Below are 16,325 nucleotides of genomic sequence, written 5' to 3'. Positions count from 1 at the left end.
ACTATTTTTTTTTCATCTTTTTGATGGTCAAAGCTGATTCCTGCATGAGAAGAGCTTTAATTTGATACCATACATGATGGGTTTATATGTTAATGTATATTTAGACGACTTTCTGTGATCAAAAAGGGGTGTGGCAGATGATGTCATTTTAAGGAAAATGCTCAAGGGTGCCGGAGCGGCACCTGTCAGATTCTGAGTCTACACCCCCTAAACTATCAGATTATGCAAAAAAAATGCATTAGTACCTTATGTCACACCTATCCTGGGGTTCTACCTGACTATTGTTATAACAAGATCTTTTTCACGTTTTAACAAGATATGTTTCATGTTATTACATGAAACTATCACGTTATTTCGTGATAATGATATTTTCACGTTATAACGTGAAAATATCATGTTATTTCAAGATATGATATTTTCACGTTTTTACAAGATATGTATCACGTTATTACTTGAAATTATCACGTTATTTCATGATAATGAAACTAAACAGAAGGAGGGGCAAGAAAGGCTGGTTACTATGGCTCACGAGTCAATCAAATTCTATGTTAAGCTCTGTTTATGGCGATTTTCCAGTTATTAAACTTGTGGATGATATTGTTATAAATGCAAACACCCGAGCATTGTCCAGAATATTGTAGTGAACGGTGTTTACTGGCTACGACGGCTGTGCCCCCACTGAACAAATTGAATGATTGACTGATTGATTGAGGAGTGGTACACCTGCAGCTTGTCGACTGGATAAAGAGTTGCGAGTTGGGGCGTGCGAGAGGGAGCTCGGGCTGGTGTGAGTCGCGCGGCCAGCCGGAGCGTTTGGCTACTTGTGGACTCTCGCTACTGTGGATTACCTGAACTCTGTGAGCTAACTGTGGCTACTTGTGGACTCTATCGCTACTGTGGATTACCTGAACTCTGTGGGCTAGCTGTGGCAACTGGGACTCCACGAACTAACAGGCCTGTGTGAGTGTGTGTATTGTGCGCGTGTGTGCGGGCATAGTTAGCCCCAGGCCGGGGTTAATGGCCAGTCCCTTCCCCTAGCATAACTCCGTCATAGAGAGGGCTGTTTTAGGTGGGTTGTGTGCGGATGAATGCAGGGTGGGTGCATTCGGAAGGTTGGGTTGTGTGTGTCAACTTTAAATAAATTGTAAAACGTGACTCCCTGTCTGTGTGTGATTTGACTCCTCCTCCGACCACGAAACAAATATTACAATATTCTGCACCTGTATGCAGTGGAGTGGCAATCGGGAGAGTCGGGAAGAATCCCGGTGTGGCGTTTTGGGCCGTGCTGATGATTACTGTGATGAAGTGATCTCAAAAAGCCTGCACTGTGTGACTGCAGCGCTTCACTTTTCACTCCCAGCGGCCTCTCCCCGCAGCCCTAAAAATTACCACGATGACCGGACATGCAAGCTAGCCAAAGCGCCCAAATTGCGTAAACATTCACAAATGTATCAAGGCCCTTTCTCCGTCTTGCGTTAAGTTGCGTTAAGTGGATGGGAAGAAGACGCAGAACTATCAGGCTGTGTGAGCAGGCTACTCCTGCACCTCTCTGTCCGCCTCCTTAGCGGCTCTCTGCCACAGACTGTGAGCAGGCTACTCCTGCTCACCTCTATCCGCCTACGCAGCGGCTCTTTGCCGATATACAGCCCTGCTCCTGCTACTTGGTCAGATGGCGACTATGTAGGCTACTGTAGCCTACACACATGCTCAAAAGCAAACACTCATCAAGCAGCACTGCAATAGCAGCCAGACAAGCCTGTTCTCATTCAGCCTATGCCAGCCATAGGCTCTCCAGCCTGGTCTCGTTAAGTTTCGTTATCATGAAATAACGTGATAATATCATGTAATAACGTGATAAATATCTTGTAAAAACGTGAAAATATCATATCTTGAAATAACATGATATTTTCACGTTATAACGTGAAAATATCATTATCACGAAATAACGTGATAGTTTCATGTAATAACATGAAACATATCTTGTTAAAACGTGAAAAAGATCTTGTTATAACAAGAAACTTTCACGTAATTACTTGAAACTTTCACGTAATTACCTGATACTGAGCCTTTTATTTATTTCTAGTGTGACAGCAATACACCACCGTAGTTTTGAGTTTGTTTGTAACATGGTGATAACGAACTACAGTAGCAGTGCTGCATCAACTTCCGTACACGAAAGTTCCCTTCCGGACATGTAAAAACGTCACTTGAGGCTTACTAAACTAGACCAATGAAGTTTTAATGTGTCAGTTGCTGGGGAAGATTGTTATCTTCACTTCTTAGCTTTGATTGGTTTATTTTGGGCCAATGAAATGCTCCTAAATGACGGTTTCCCTCGCTATGTGGGAAACTATGTTACATGTCACAGTCTTTCGTACAGTCGTCGTTGGGAGAGTAACATAGAACCGTACAACGGCGTGCAGGTAATGTTTTTACATGAATTATAGAAAGGACCACATCTATTTCTGTTTGTTACCTTATATACTATGCGTATTATCTATTGTCTGACCGAAATAATCAATTTAGGTGTTTATTTTGTTGTAGAATAACCTTTAAAACCGTCGTCTATCATTTAATCAGTACCGTATGAGCTAGCAGCTACAGTGTCTTCGACGGCGTGTAGACTTGGGGATATTTTATTTAGCTGCTAAATTCTGCTGTTTATCATTTTATTCTTATATCTTTATATATTGTATTACATTATTGCGTTTGCCATTAGCTGCTATGTTATTAGAGTTTTGATTTTGTCATGGCCCCTCTGTAGCCGGAGAGTCGTTCTGACGAAAACCGAATGTTGAAATTTCTTGCCTCGTGAAGACAAACAGCTGAACCCTCAGATACTGTATGTAGGCCTATATAATGAATGCAGTTAGAGGTTGATTGACAGATTAAAACATGAACATATTTATTAAAAGAAATTACAACATGAAATGAAATGCAACTGATCAATAACAACAAATATACATGTATTTATAGGTCGTGGCGGAGAGCACACCTCCTACAGATCCACGCCTCCTCTGGTACCACATGGTTGACGCGGCGATATGTGTACCCCCAGGGGAGGACATTTGGCAGCGTAAATCACCCCGTCGATTAGCCGGCTATCAGTGAGTACAATCGGGACTAGCCGCCTAAAAGCCCGTGAATCGCCGGCTATCTGTGCAGTCAGTAAACGGCTTCTCTCTTGCTCCCTCTCTCTCTCTTGCTCCCTCTCTCTCCGTGCCCTCTCCCTCTCTCTCTGCGCCTTCTCTCTCTCTCTGCGCCTTCTCTCTCTCTCTGCTCCTTGTCCTTCTGTCTTTGCTCCTGTGGTGGAAAATTCCACGCTCCTGGACTTCTTGACTATTAGCACTCTGGAACCAATTAACTCTTGTAAAGAAAACCAATTATCACTCTGGACCAAGCATCCGAAAGAGACCACGTAGACAGAGACTTCCCAACACTGATGATCTTTATTCACTATATCACAATGATATTACAATCCAAACAATGTCTGAACTGCACTACCAAGCAATAGAGTGAAGGCGGCGCTACCAGCTGGTACCTCGACGAGATCGATCTGAAGCTCTGGCTGCTCTGCTCTCCCTTATATTCTGTTCAGAAGCGCCTCCTTCTGAGAACGTCACCAGATCTCGTTTAGCCAATCAGAAAGAGCAAAGAAGCCAAAGGATCCAATCATAATGGTGGAAAGTTTCACCCACCTCCATTTTAAAGAATATGAGCACACCTCTCATTAGGTCACTATGTTGAGTCATAGTTGTTTGCGCTCTTTTGCTATAGTTTGGGTTTTCTGGTTCTTTCCAGTTTTCCAGTTTGCATCTATTTTACCCTTTCAACCAGCTGGCACATTGCCCTCACTCCTGCTTGAGTGGAGAGTCCCCTTTCTTCTGTTTCACTCTCATTCAAGACATGTCTGTACATGTCTGGACATGCCTGCACATGCCTGTACACGTTGTTCCATGTTGATCCTTTGTCTACAAGTATATGGTATTAAAGGTTATTAATGTATCTTATCACTCTATGTTATTCAAACAATATAAAAGGAAAAAACACCACATATTCCCCCCTTTGAGGCTAAATTAGCCTCACCCATGAACTATGCAGCGAAGCAGATTTAAACATATGGGCGTGTCGTGAGCTTTTATATGGCCACGGCGCCCTATGACTAATTGCACCTGAGCATGTTAACAATAAACACACCATTTACGTTTTACCTATGCAACGAGCAGTTGAGTATATATGCGGGCAAACAAATGGAGTAAATATGAGTATAACTGAGTATATTGGTGTGACTATGTGAGTGCAGTTTACATGTAGAATAAATATCCAGACAGAGCGACAGAGGAGACCAATTGCTACTATAGATATAAGGCTAGGGCCCGAGACGGTTTTCGCCCCTAGGGTAACCACCAGACGTGATTCCCTAACGCCTACGGGTCAGACAACCCAATGTAAACGCAACGGCCACCATGCCAAATAGGAGATATATAGCAACGTGCTTGGTTCTGCCACCAGGCTTTGTCTTTGTTCACATAATAGTAATAGGTTATAGACAGGCTGCTTTACAGGAAGCCAGCCATTGCTGGTCGTCTAGCCTTCCCTGTACACTGACCCAGCCCCTTTGTGGACACCTCAGTCAGGTGCAAACTGGTCCCTTCCGGACCGCGTGTGCGTTACCGGCCGCAAGTATACGCCACACTGGGGTGGGGCGCTTGTGACGATACCCTGCCTTAGGTTGCCCCTGCTGGCCATAAGGGTCTTACCCGTCGTTGGATATCGCCTGGGCCACTCACCCCGCCACGCCCTTCGGGCGGGCCCAGGGGTGGTCTGTGACAAATGGGCAAGGTTACAGACATCATGAACAAGCAGTACTGTTATGAGCAAGCATCTATCCAGGGTTTTCCCAACGTTGGATGGCCTTGCGGGTGAGGGCTAATCCTCTATTACGCTAAGTTACCTATGCTAAGCTATGCCTTATGGGCGATATTGTGTCGAGCCACAGCCTCGATTTTAACCTTGTCTTGTCTCCATCGCTCGGTGTGGGCTGGTATGTGTCTTTGCAGTTACCTGTTAGTGTATGTGTATGTGTATGCGTAAGTTCCAGTGGGCGTATTTATGTCAAAGAAAATCTTAAACCCTCAAACTCTCCCATTCGGGAGATGGCCATGGTGGGGGTGGGGGATAGCCGGCCCCACCCTCCGTCTCGTAATCGGGCAGTATGAGCATCTCGTACTCCTCCTCCTCCATTCCCTGGACGAGGAGTTGTCTGGCAATGGCTTTGGAACAGACCCTGCTGCAACACTGCGTGATACAGCAGAACAGTCCCACTACTAGGGCTATTCCTAGCAGTACTTTGAGGAGGAACGCCACTATAGTGCCCCCTATTGACCCGAAAGTGTCTTTGAACCATTGGTCCACGGATTCAAAGAAGCCTGTTATATCCGAAAGTTCAAAGGTGGGCCCTTTTCCTGAAATGGAGTGGGCCTCCGTACTCAGATTCTTAAGTCTTGCTAGCGCGTTGTTGAAGTCTGCAACTTCGTCGCCTGGTCCTGGAATGTATGTGCAGCATGAGTCCTTTCCTACAATTGCACACACACCACCATCTTTGGCTAATATCCAGTCCACAGCCATTCTTGTCTCCATGGCCATCCTTGCTGTGGCATTCAAGCGGCGTTCCATTGCATCCATCCTGCGGCCCATGGCCGTAAACGCATCCAGGGAGACGTTCATGAACCGTAGGGAATTATAGTTGATCATGTTAATCCATTCTGCGTTCTTCGCCACTCCAATAGCTGGTATAAGGGCTTCAAATCCTGCCACCACCTCATCCCTCACCTTGAATTTCTTGGGAATGTTTTTAGGCTGACCGAATCGGTCCAGGTACACTTCCCTTTTTCCTCTTCTTGGTGGTCCTTTTGTTGGCGGTGACATGCTGGGTTGTTCGGAGTCCCTCTCTTTCCATGGAATGATGTGAGTTCGCTGAGCTAGCTCCACCCTAGCGCATAGTCCCCGCCATAGTTTTGGTAGGGTATTACGTATCCCCCACTTCTTCCCGCATGCCCACCACGAGCCTTCCACCGGGATGTCCTGGCCAACCATAAGCAGGAATGTACTCACGTCTTTCTGGGGCTTAGTGCCGTCCCTCCTCCTTTGTAGGTGGAAGTCATAAGGATGCTTTGAGCGGACCCATCTCGTTGCACAGAGTCCCTCAAACCTCCCCACGTCTTCTCCTGCACCTATGGGCCATCTCAGTTCCGGGGAGCTCTCCAGAGAGATGATCTCATTTGACTTTGGGTCCCTATTGTTAATTTCAACAGAGTATTTTCCTATATCTTGATCGGTTAGGTTGGTTATGGTGAGTACACCAGATGTCAAGTTCAACATTGTTCGTCCTTTGTAGGCTCCGTAATACGTCACTTCTCCAGGTTCTTCATTCTCGAGATAGTGCGCTGCGATTACATGTTTTCCGAACTTCCATGTAATGCCCCTAATTGGGCCATGTCTTCCTACGGGGTGAGAGTAGCATTTCCGGATAGCTTCCCACCCTCTTGAACTATCTCTCCTCCTTTCCACATGCTTTCAAAACATTCGAACTGTACTCCTTCCGGTATCTCATAGGACCAGTGAGTCTTTTCCGCCGTTCTGAATCCCATGCTTGGGTATTCCCGTTTGCATCTTTCCGAGTTGTTCATGCGTGGCTCGAATTGTCCCGTTGTCATGTCTACCCCACGCCATTGGCTGCTTCCCATGTACATGTAGCACCTGAATGGGGACCATAGCACATTGGCAGGCGGGTTTCCTCCAGGCGGGTAGTCTTCTTCGAGCTTGGCGGATGCTGGTACAACTGTTATTTTGGGCCGGATTGCCGAACACACATAACACTGTCCTTCAGGGTGTATCGACTTTCCAGTGAATTCAGCCCATTTCATCCAGGCATTGTTCTCGAAGGCCTCGTAGGTGTTGCCAAGCGACCTCCTCCGTCTTCCTTTACCCTGCTCTAAGGGAGCCAGTGTACTATCAGTTATGGGTGTGCTCCCTATATTAGGTGTGTCTCCTGCTTGTATATATACATCGTCTCCTGACCCCTCGTTGTGCATAATCACTGTCCCATTATACCCTTCCGGGGTATTTCCTGACTCATTCGTATTCGGGAGGTTTATTGATCTGTTACACAGTTCTTTGTACATTATATCATTCAGTCTTTGTTTTCCATTTGGACGAAGAGGCAGGGAGCCTCCTCTCCGTCCCCTTCTTTTATTCTTCCTCTTCCTCGTCTTCCTCACTTCCTGAGAGTCGAGGGAACCATTCACCTTCATATGGATCGTCGTAATTACCCCAGTCTCTTCCGGGATAGCTGTACCGGTAGAGTTCTGTGTCTTCCTGTCCAGTGTTTCCACTGGTGTCTGGATACCTGTAGTTACCGTAGGGGTCACCTCGAGAGGGGCGATCTCGGTTGGGTGCATCTCCAATAGGGCTGAGTAGGAGAGGGGGTATCCAGGCCAAGACGTCGTCAAGGACATCCTGGACCTCGGTTCGTTGCGTCGTGCCGTCCATCCTCGGTTCTTCCTCAGCTGGGACACTGGTACTGGGGCGAAGGTCTTCCCAGTTGATAGTGCCGTATTCCTCGTAGTATAGGGGTAGTCCGTGGGAGAAGGGTGGCGCTGTTTCTTCTTCCTCCCTCTGCGGCTCTTCCTCGGCTTCGGCGTAGCCTCCTCCGTCAGGCGTGGTGGCTGGGGAGTTGGTCGTGGAGCTGTCCGTGAGGTCAGCGGCGGGGCGTGCTGCTGCTCCAGATACTTGGGGTTGGGAAGCGGTCTCAGCCTTGGGTGGTCGCCGCTCGCCAGGCCCCATCCTCCGGCTTGGTCCTGGTAGGTTCCCATCAGCGTCACCACCTGCAGAGACTGATAGGGGAGAGAAAACAGCATCCCTCCCAGACACATCAGGCCCAGGGCCATGGTCAGGAGCCGGCAGTGTCCTCCTCGTCGTACTCCCACTCGTACTTGGTTCTCCCCTGGGCGGCCCACCACCATCATCCTCCCCTGGGGGGCTTGGGGGTCTCCCATCTCCATCGTCACCTTCCGGTTCTCCTGCTTCTCTCGGTGGAGGTGCCCTGTAACAAGAGTTAAGGTGATACCATAAATCTGACCCCTCCACCCTTACTGACCTTGGAGTGGTGTGAGTCACTTTGTATGGTCCCTCTGCCCTGGGGTCGAGGCACGATCTCTTGAACACCTTTAGGTACACCCAATCTCCCACCTGTATGGGTCCCCTTTCCGCCTCTCTCTTCAATCTCTCCTCTCTCTTCCGTTGTTCCTTGTAAATTGCCCTGTGAACTTGAGAGAGTTGTTTAATGTAGTTGCCCACTTCTCCCTCTAGTATTGCTAGAGGGGGTCGCCCATCCGTATGGTATCGTGGAGTGGGCATTGCCCTTCCTGTCACCATCTCGTGTGGTGTCAGGAAGGTGGTTTGATTTTTCTCACAACGCATTTTCATCAGAGCAATGGGCAGTGCATCCACCCAATTTAGCCCTGTATGCTGGCAAATCTTGCAAATTTTGTTTTTCAACGTTCCATTTGCCCTTTCCACCATTCCCTGACTCTGGGGGTGGTAGACGCACCCAAACCGCGTCATGATCTGCAGTTTTTTAGCAATTTCTCTCCATGTGTTAGCTGTGAATGCTTTGCCATTGTCACTGCTTATTGTTTCTGGAACGCCAAACCTGCTAATCACTTCCCTTGTGAGGAAGCGAATGACAGTTGCCTCATCCTGCCCACTGGTTGGACAGGCTTCCACCCACCTTGAGTATCGACATACTACGACCAAGACATGTTTGAACTTCCTAACTGTTTTGCCCATGTCAATGTAGTCCATCACTAAGTGTTTGAATGGGCCGTCTGGGAGTGGGATGTGTCCCAGAGGTCTTGGTCCTATGCCTTTTCGTATGTTATGTCTTGCACAGGTGTCACAATTTCTGAGTACAAAACTAATACGATCCTGCAGTAGTGGTGCCCAGAACCCCATATTAAGGATCTGATCCTTGACCTCCCCCCTTGCGCAATGATCAACATCATGCGCATCCTGAATGAGGAAATCAAGTAAACGGTTCGGGGCCACCACTCTGCCATCATGGGCCCGCCAGAGGCCATCTCCACCCAGTGTCGCCCCCCTGTCTCGCCATCTCTGTTTCTCTATGCGAGGGGCGTTCGTCTGCATTTCCTTAATTGTGTTCAATTGGTGTATGGGATTGAGTACCACCACCCTCACCTCATCTCCCCCTGGCATTGCCGCTGCAGCTGGGACCATCATGCGCCCTACCTCAATGACAGGGGCCTGTAGTGCCAATTGATCGGTCAACATGACTTGATCCACTAGTCCCGCTGGGTATCTAGGGGCACAGGGCATGTCCCAACAGATAGGGCAGCCTGCTCTCTGACACAGAGCACAGCACGAAGGGTCTGGTTGGTGGTGATGCTCAAGGTCGTACCACTTGGAGCACCATACGCACATCTTGTAGGGATAGGGGCATGGGGAGGGGCATGGTCCTGCCGCTCCTCCTGCTATCCTACTGAACATTACGGTGTGAGTTTCATTGTCCTGTGGGGGTTTTGGAGCCTGGTTCTGAAGCCTAGCCTGAAGAGCTGCTTCTTTTGCTACCTCATCTGCTTTCGCATTACCTAGGGTAATATGGTCCTGCCCCTTACAGTGTGCTTTGCATTTGCATATTGCTAACCGTGTTGGTCGCATCATAGCCGCTAAGAGTAATTGGATTTGTTCAAGATGTTGGATCGGTCCCCCATCTGATTTTTTGAAACCTCTCTGTTTCCATTGTGCCCCATGCACATGGCAGACGTTATGTGCGTAGGCACTGTCTGTGTGTATTGTTGCTTCCTTTTCTGCTGCAAGTTAACACGCTGCTGTAAGAGCTTTGAGTTCAGCCAGCTGGGCAGAACATGGTTGTACGCATGGTTCGCACATGACTGTGACGAAGTCTTTTGGTCCTAGCATTTGCACTACACTGAACCCTGCATGTGTTTTGTTGTCATAGTTATGACTAGATCCATCCACAAAATAGGTAACGCCCTCTGACAGGGGTTCACTCTCTAGGTCTTCCCTAAGTTTAGAGAACGCTATTGAGTCTGTCACGCATTCATGTGGGCTGCCTTCATACTCGAGTGGTATGAGGTCAGCTGGGTTTCCGGCGGTGTCGCATGTTTTTATTGTGACGTCAGGACAGAAGGATAGGTTGTAGTATTTGAGCTGTCTTTGTGGAGTTAAGCAAAACTTTCCCTGTTCAGCTAACTGAGCCACTGCATGGCTGGTGTAGATTGTCACAGGCCAACCCATCGTTATGCCAGACGCTTTAACATAAGCTAAGTATGTTGCCTCTAGTCCCTGAAAACATGGTGGGTAGCCTTGGGCTACTGCGTCCAACTTGGAGCTATAATACGCCACTGACTGCTTCCTTTTTCCATGGCATTGTGCTTGAGAGACAATGGCTGCCATGTATGCGTCCTGTCCTGGTTCCTTCTTCACTGTCACATACAGATGGAAAGGCTTGCTGTAGTCAGGTAGTGCCAGTGCTGGCGCCCTCTGCAACTCCTTTTTGATTCTCTCAAAAGCTTCATCTCCATCTAGAGTCCATGTGACTCGATTCTTGAGGCTGCTGGTCCCTGCTCTGACGATCATAGAACGTAGTGGAGCTATCTTCTGTTCATAGCATTCCACCCAGTCACTGCTGAATCCTATGAGACCTATGAATGACATCATCTGCTTCACTGTGTTTGGTTTTGGGGCCTTGGTGATAGCCTCAATGTGTTCAGGGGCAATGCCCTTGTGTCCATGGGTGATTATTCGCCCCAGGTAGATGACCTGGGGCTGCGCAAATTGCAACTTTTTCCTTGACGCCTTGTACCCCCCTTCGGCCAGGACGGTCAGTACAAGGACGGTGTCTTTTTCACATGTTTCCTGGTCTGGTGAACATAGCAAAATGTCATCCACGTATTGTAGGATCGTACTTTGGCATTTTACATGTTTCAGATCCTCCTTCAGAGCTTGATTGAAAATATGTGGGCTGTGTTTCATTCCTTGTGGGAGGCGTGTGTATTGGAATGTTTTTCCTTGGTATTGGAAAGCAAAGAGCTCTCTGCTGTTTGGCGCTACTCTTATGGTGAAGAATGCCTGGACCAGGTCAATGGCAGAGAACACTGTTGCATCCGGTGGGATGTTGGTCATCAACACATTGGCGTGCGGAACGTCTGCTGGGTAGTCTTCAATTCGTTCATTCACCGGCCTGAGATCCTGTACCATTCTCCATCTCACTCCATCTGCTTTCAGTACTGGGAAGATGGGCGTGTTGCATCTCGCCCTTGGGACTTCCTCTAGAACTCCCGCCTTCAGCAACTCCTCAATTGTTCCTCTGATTCCTTCTGCTGCTTCTGGTGATATTGGGTACTGTGGCTGAAACGGCAGTGTGGCTCCTGGTTTTAGTCTGAACTCCACCGGGCTTGCTGATTTCACCAGCCCTATGTCTCCGTCTCCCTGGGACCACACTGAAGGTGGGACTTACCCTAGTACCCTGTTGGTCCTTTCCTCGGTTGTCTCTGCTACTTCCTGTATTAGCATCATCTTCCAAGACCGTCGGTATTCCTCTTGTTCTGCGCAATCGCTCACGAACCTTTTCCAGTCCGGGTCAGATATGGTGAGAGGTACATGATTCTTCTTATCCCAGCATTTGTATCATGCTCCTCCTATCAGGCCACGCATGCAGTACGGATTATCGTATGGACAGTTCTTTACATAGGGTATGTTGGCCACACCCTGTAAGGTCTGCTCCTGCTCTGTTAGTTCCTGTTCCTCTGCAATAGGCTCTGGCCCTGTAAGAGGTGTTGAGTTTTCCTTTGAGCGCCATGACAGATGTTGCTTGTATGTTTCCCACTCAATGTCTTCACTGCTGAAGGGCTTGTGTCGCGTCTTGTCCCAACATCGTCGTCCCGCTCCTGGGAACAATCGCCACAAGCAGAATTCATTTCCGTATGGGCATCCCTTCACGTAGGGCACTTCCTTCTGTTCTTGGCACTCTGCTTCTGTTATCTCAATCACTTGTGGGACGCCCCACACCGTGATTGGGTTGTCCAGTTTTATTCTGAACATTGGGCCGCTTCCGGGATCGATGGCTGTTTGGAATCGGTCATTCATGGTGTACTTCCATTTAGCACACCTGGCCCTAAGCATTGTCGGGCCCATTTGTCTTGATCTGTACCCTACTGCCACTCTCAGGGTAATGTGGGGCATTGTTCCGGGCATGTCAAAGTGCATGCCCATGTCCCATCCTTCCACAAATTTCACTTGTGCAGCCACTCCTTCCTTGGCTACTATTATTGCGTGTATGTCCATTGGAATACGTTTCCACACACCCACTTCCTTGTTCCATTTCTTTTCTCTTTCCTCATTAGGTGTCGCGTCGAATTTTACTGTACAGTGAAGAGGGCACCTCGGTGTCCTCAGGCGACCATGGAGGTCGCTGATTTGATGTCCATATTGTGCAAAGATTCTTCGTTCCAGGTCTGGTTCCAATTGCCCAATCCAATAGACCTGTTGCATGTCGTTTTGTGGGGGTTCACTTATCATCAGGGCCATTTGTGTGGCCAATCCAGTTATCTCCACTCCATGGGGAGAGCATTCAATTTGGAGTTTTAGATTGCACAGGGCGTCTCTTCCTAGTAGGTTAACAGGTGTATGCTCTGCCACTAGGACTGGTATTCTAATTTCCTTATCTTCGATTTGGATTGACACTGGTATCGTCATTGGAATGAGCTGCGTTTGTCCCGAAAAACCCACTGTCTTCATAAACTTTCCTGAAGATCTGGGGAGGTGTTGGGCATCTTTTGGGTGAAGACAAGTGTACGTTGCTCCTGTGTCTACTAAACATCTAACTTCTTTGCCCTGTATTAGAACCTGCAGCATTGGTTCCTTATCAGCTCCCCTCGTTAAGATGGGAAACTGACCCTCCCCTGGGTTTTCTGGGCCTCGTCAATTTTGGTAGAAGCCCCCCCCGTAGGGAGAGACTTGCATCTGTCCCTGTGGTTGAGCTCCTCCCTGTGTTTGTCCTTGCTGCGGTGGCATTGCACCACCTTGGCCTCCTCCTTGACCTCCGTTTTGGGGTCTGTTTCGGCAGTCTCTTGAGATGTGTCCTTCACCCCAACACACCCAGCACCTGTTATCCCTTTGCTGGTTTTGGTTTTGTTGTCCTCTTCCATAGCCTCCTCCTCGTCCTTGTCCATATCCTCCTCGACGAGGTCCTCCACGGCCTCTTGGTTGGTACCACTGTTGCTGTGGTGGCTGCTGTTCTTGCCCATACCATCCCCCTGGTCCCTGGAGTGTGGGCATCATTGGTGGCACTGGTTGGGGCTGCTGCATGACCACAGGTTGTTGTATTACTGGTGCTGCCATCTGTACTGGTGCTGGGGTTGGAGCTGGCATTGCTGGGGCTTGGACTGCTGGCATTACTGGAGCTTGCGTGGCTGCCTTCTTTGAGCCTTTTACCTCCTGAATTTGCATCTGGGTCAGCTTCCGCAGGGCTTCCTTTTCCTGCTGTTCTTTCTTGTCCTCCCCTTGTCTGTACATTGTCACGTGGTGGGCAACTGCCTGCCTAAACTCGTCTTTCGTCATGCAGGCCCACCTCCAGTCGTTCTCCAGCTGTGTTTTCACTGGTCTCGGCAGTGCATCCATTACTGCCTGCCTGAACTGTACTGTAGATGCGTATGACTCTTCTGGTCTTTGTTCCATCCTGGCAGTCCAGTCCTGGGCTGCCTTTTCCACAAAGGATGCTGGATTCTCATTGTCCCTGAGTTTTTCCACGTGAACAGCTGTGGGGCTATATTGGTTAGGATAAGCTGCTCTCAGAGCCTTCCATATTGCATTTCTGTACAGGTCGAAATGGTGGTCATCGTTGTGTGATGTTTGCATCAGTTTTCCCAACTTTTCGCGTTCCAACACTGTCTCGGTTTCAGCTTTGCCCAATATCATGCTGAGCACATATTTTATGTCCCCCACAGCCAGAGTCTTCCCCTGGGTTTCGTTTTCGAAATGCGTCACCCATCTGCCGGCCCCCTCGTGTAACACTGGGAGCCTTGCCAAGAGACCACTCACGTCTGAGTGGGCCCAGGGCTGGTAGTGGTGATTGGTACCCTTGAATATCAGTGGGGCCATTATTGGTGTATTCTCAGGGTCCGACTCTTCTTGGATGTCCTCTAGTGTTCTTCCCTTCTTTCTGGCTTTCTCTCTCTCCTCTTTTCTCTCTTTTTCCATCTTTTCCAGCTCCCTCCTGCTTTCCTTCAGGCTTCTTTTCACTCCTTCTTCGATTTCGTCCAGTCCTTTCTTCATTCCCCGCCGAATCTCATTCATGCCCTTTTCAACTCTCTTTTTCACTCTGCCTATCCCCATCAGTCCAGTGGTTATTACTCTGGGTGGGATCAACACTGGGAATTGTAGTGCTGCTCCCTTGTCTTTACACTTACTCTTTTTCCTGGTCTGGTGAACCCTTAGGCCGTGCATTCCCTTGTATTTTCCGTGACAGCCTGCACACACCTTTTCGTCCCGTATAATTTCCTCCAGGCGTGTCTGGTCCCCAATCGTGTTCTCATGTAGTTCTCTTATGCGTCCGGCCCTTTCCCTTTGGTCTTCCTTTATAGCCGTGTGGTATGCCTCCTCTAGCTGTCCTGCAGTCTGTTCGACTAAGTTCAGGGACCTCTCCATTTGTTCCCGTGTTTTCCTAACTTCTTCTTCTTCTTCACTCTCACTCTCCTCTGTGTCCAATTCTGCTATGAGTCTTAATTCAGCCATTTCTCTTTCCTCTTCCCTTTTTTCTTGTGTTTTCAGTGCTCTCGCTTCCTTTTCTCTTTCAGCGTAGACCTGTCTCAGCCTCATGTGGGCCTCTGCCGTAGCCGTTTCCAGGTACGTCGGGTAGTGTGTCATATCTTGGCCCTCCTCCTCCACCCTGGTTCTTATTTCCTTTATTTTCCCCAAGATGTGGTGGGCTTGTATCTCCTTCTTTTGTCTTTTTATTCCTGGGTCTCCTAGTTCCTTCAGGTTCTGTTCTAGCCATTCTTTTTCGGCTTCACGCTGTTCTTTTATTCTTCCTTTTCTCTCTTGCTCCTGGCTTGTCTCGCTTTCTTGTTCTGTCCAGGCTGGCTCTTCCTTCTCCAGGGGACTGGCATGTCTCAGGCCTCCTTTGGCTTTTTCCTCCACCACCCTCAGGAACTCCTGGTATTCTTGCCTGTATTTTTTGTGCCCTTTTGTGCTGCCCCAGCACCCGTCTCCTGCCCACCTCTTCATTTTTTCCACTTGGTTCAGAATGTAGTAGACTAGTTTCTCCCTTTCTCCTTCCGTGCCCTCTGTCTCTTCCAGCTCTCTCAGTTTTTCGTCCAGCCACTTCTTTACTCCTTCACCCCATTCCTCGGCTCCTCTTTCCTTTTGTACCTGTTTCCTATGTTCTTCTTCCCTCCTTTCTTCATCTCTTGATCCCTTAATGCCTCTTTCTCCTGCATCTGGGGTGCTTGTCCAGTGCACTCCCTTTCCCCACATGGGTTCCTTTGTCCATTCCTCACTTATTTCTTCTGAAGCTGTTGCACGTCCTTCCTCCATTGCTCTGTTTCTTTTTGCTCCTTCCTTTGGGAATCCAGATATCATGGGGGCGGAGGGCGACTCTGGGGATGATGGCTGTGATGACTGGGGTGATCCCTGTGGAGACCCATGAGGGCTGATCCTCCTTAGCTCCAGCATCCTCATTGCTTCCTCCATTACCTCGTCACGGGATCCTTTCATAATGATCTCTCTTAGCATCAGGGCTGCCTGTATCGCGGGGAGTGTGGGACTCCCGACCTCTTGGACTGCTTGCAATGCTGGAGTGTATGGACCTCCTGTTTTTATGTGTTTGATTGCCTCCTGTAGGCTTGGAACTTCTGGGTATAGCCTTTCTGTGTCAGAGTATGGCGGTGGTCTCTCTTCGAATGGTGGTGCCTCTGGAGCTGGGGCTGGGTCCTGTGATGTCACTTCCTTCTGGGTTGGTTGTGGATGGGGCATCTTCTCTTTTCCTCCTGGGTTTGGTGCATGGTCAGGAGTGTTCTGCTGATCAGCCTTTTCCTTCCTTCTCTGCTCAGCTATTTTTGCGAAAGCTTCCCATACTTGGAGCTCAGTTTCTCTCTTTTTTCTCCTTTCCTCTCCTTTTTTGCTGCTCTTGTAGTTCATGACCTTTTCTCTCATTTGGGTCAGGACTATAGGGTCGAATGTTCCCCTCTGCGGCCACGGGGAGGCGTCTGATTTTGTCCGGCTGG

Source organism: Sardina pilchardus, chromosome 18 (assembly GCF_963854185.1).
Source record: "Sardina pilchardus chromosome 18, fSarPil1.1, whole genome shotgun sequence".
NCBI lineage: Eukaryota > Metazoa > Chordata > Actinopteri > Clupeiformes > Clupeidae > Sardina > Sardina pilchardus.
This window is presented reverse-complemented; position numbering follows the sequence as displayed.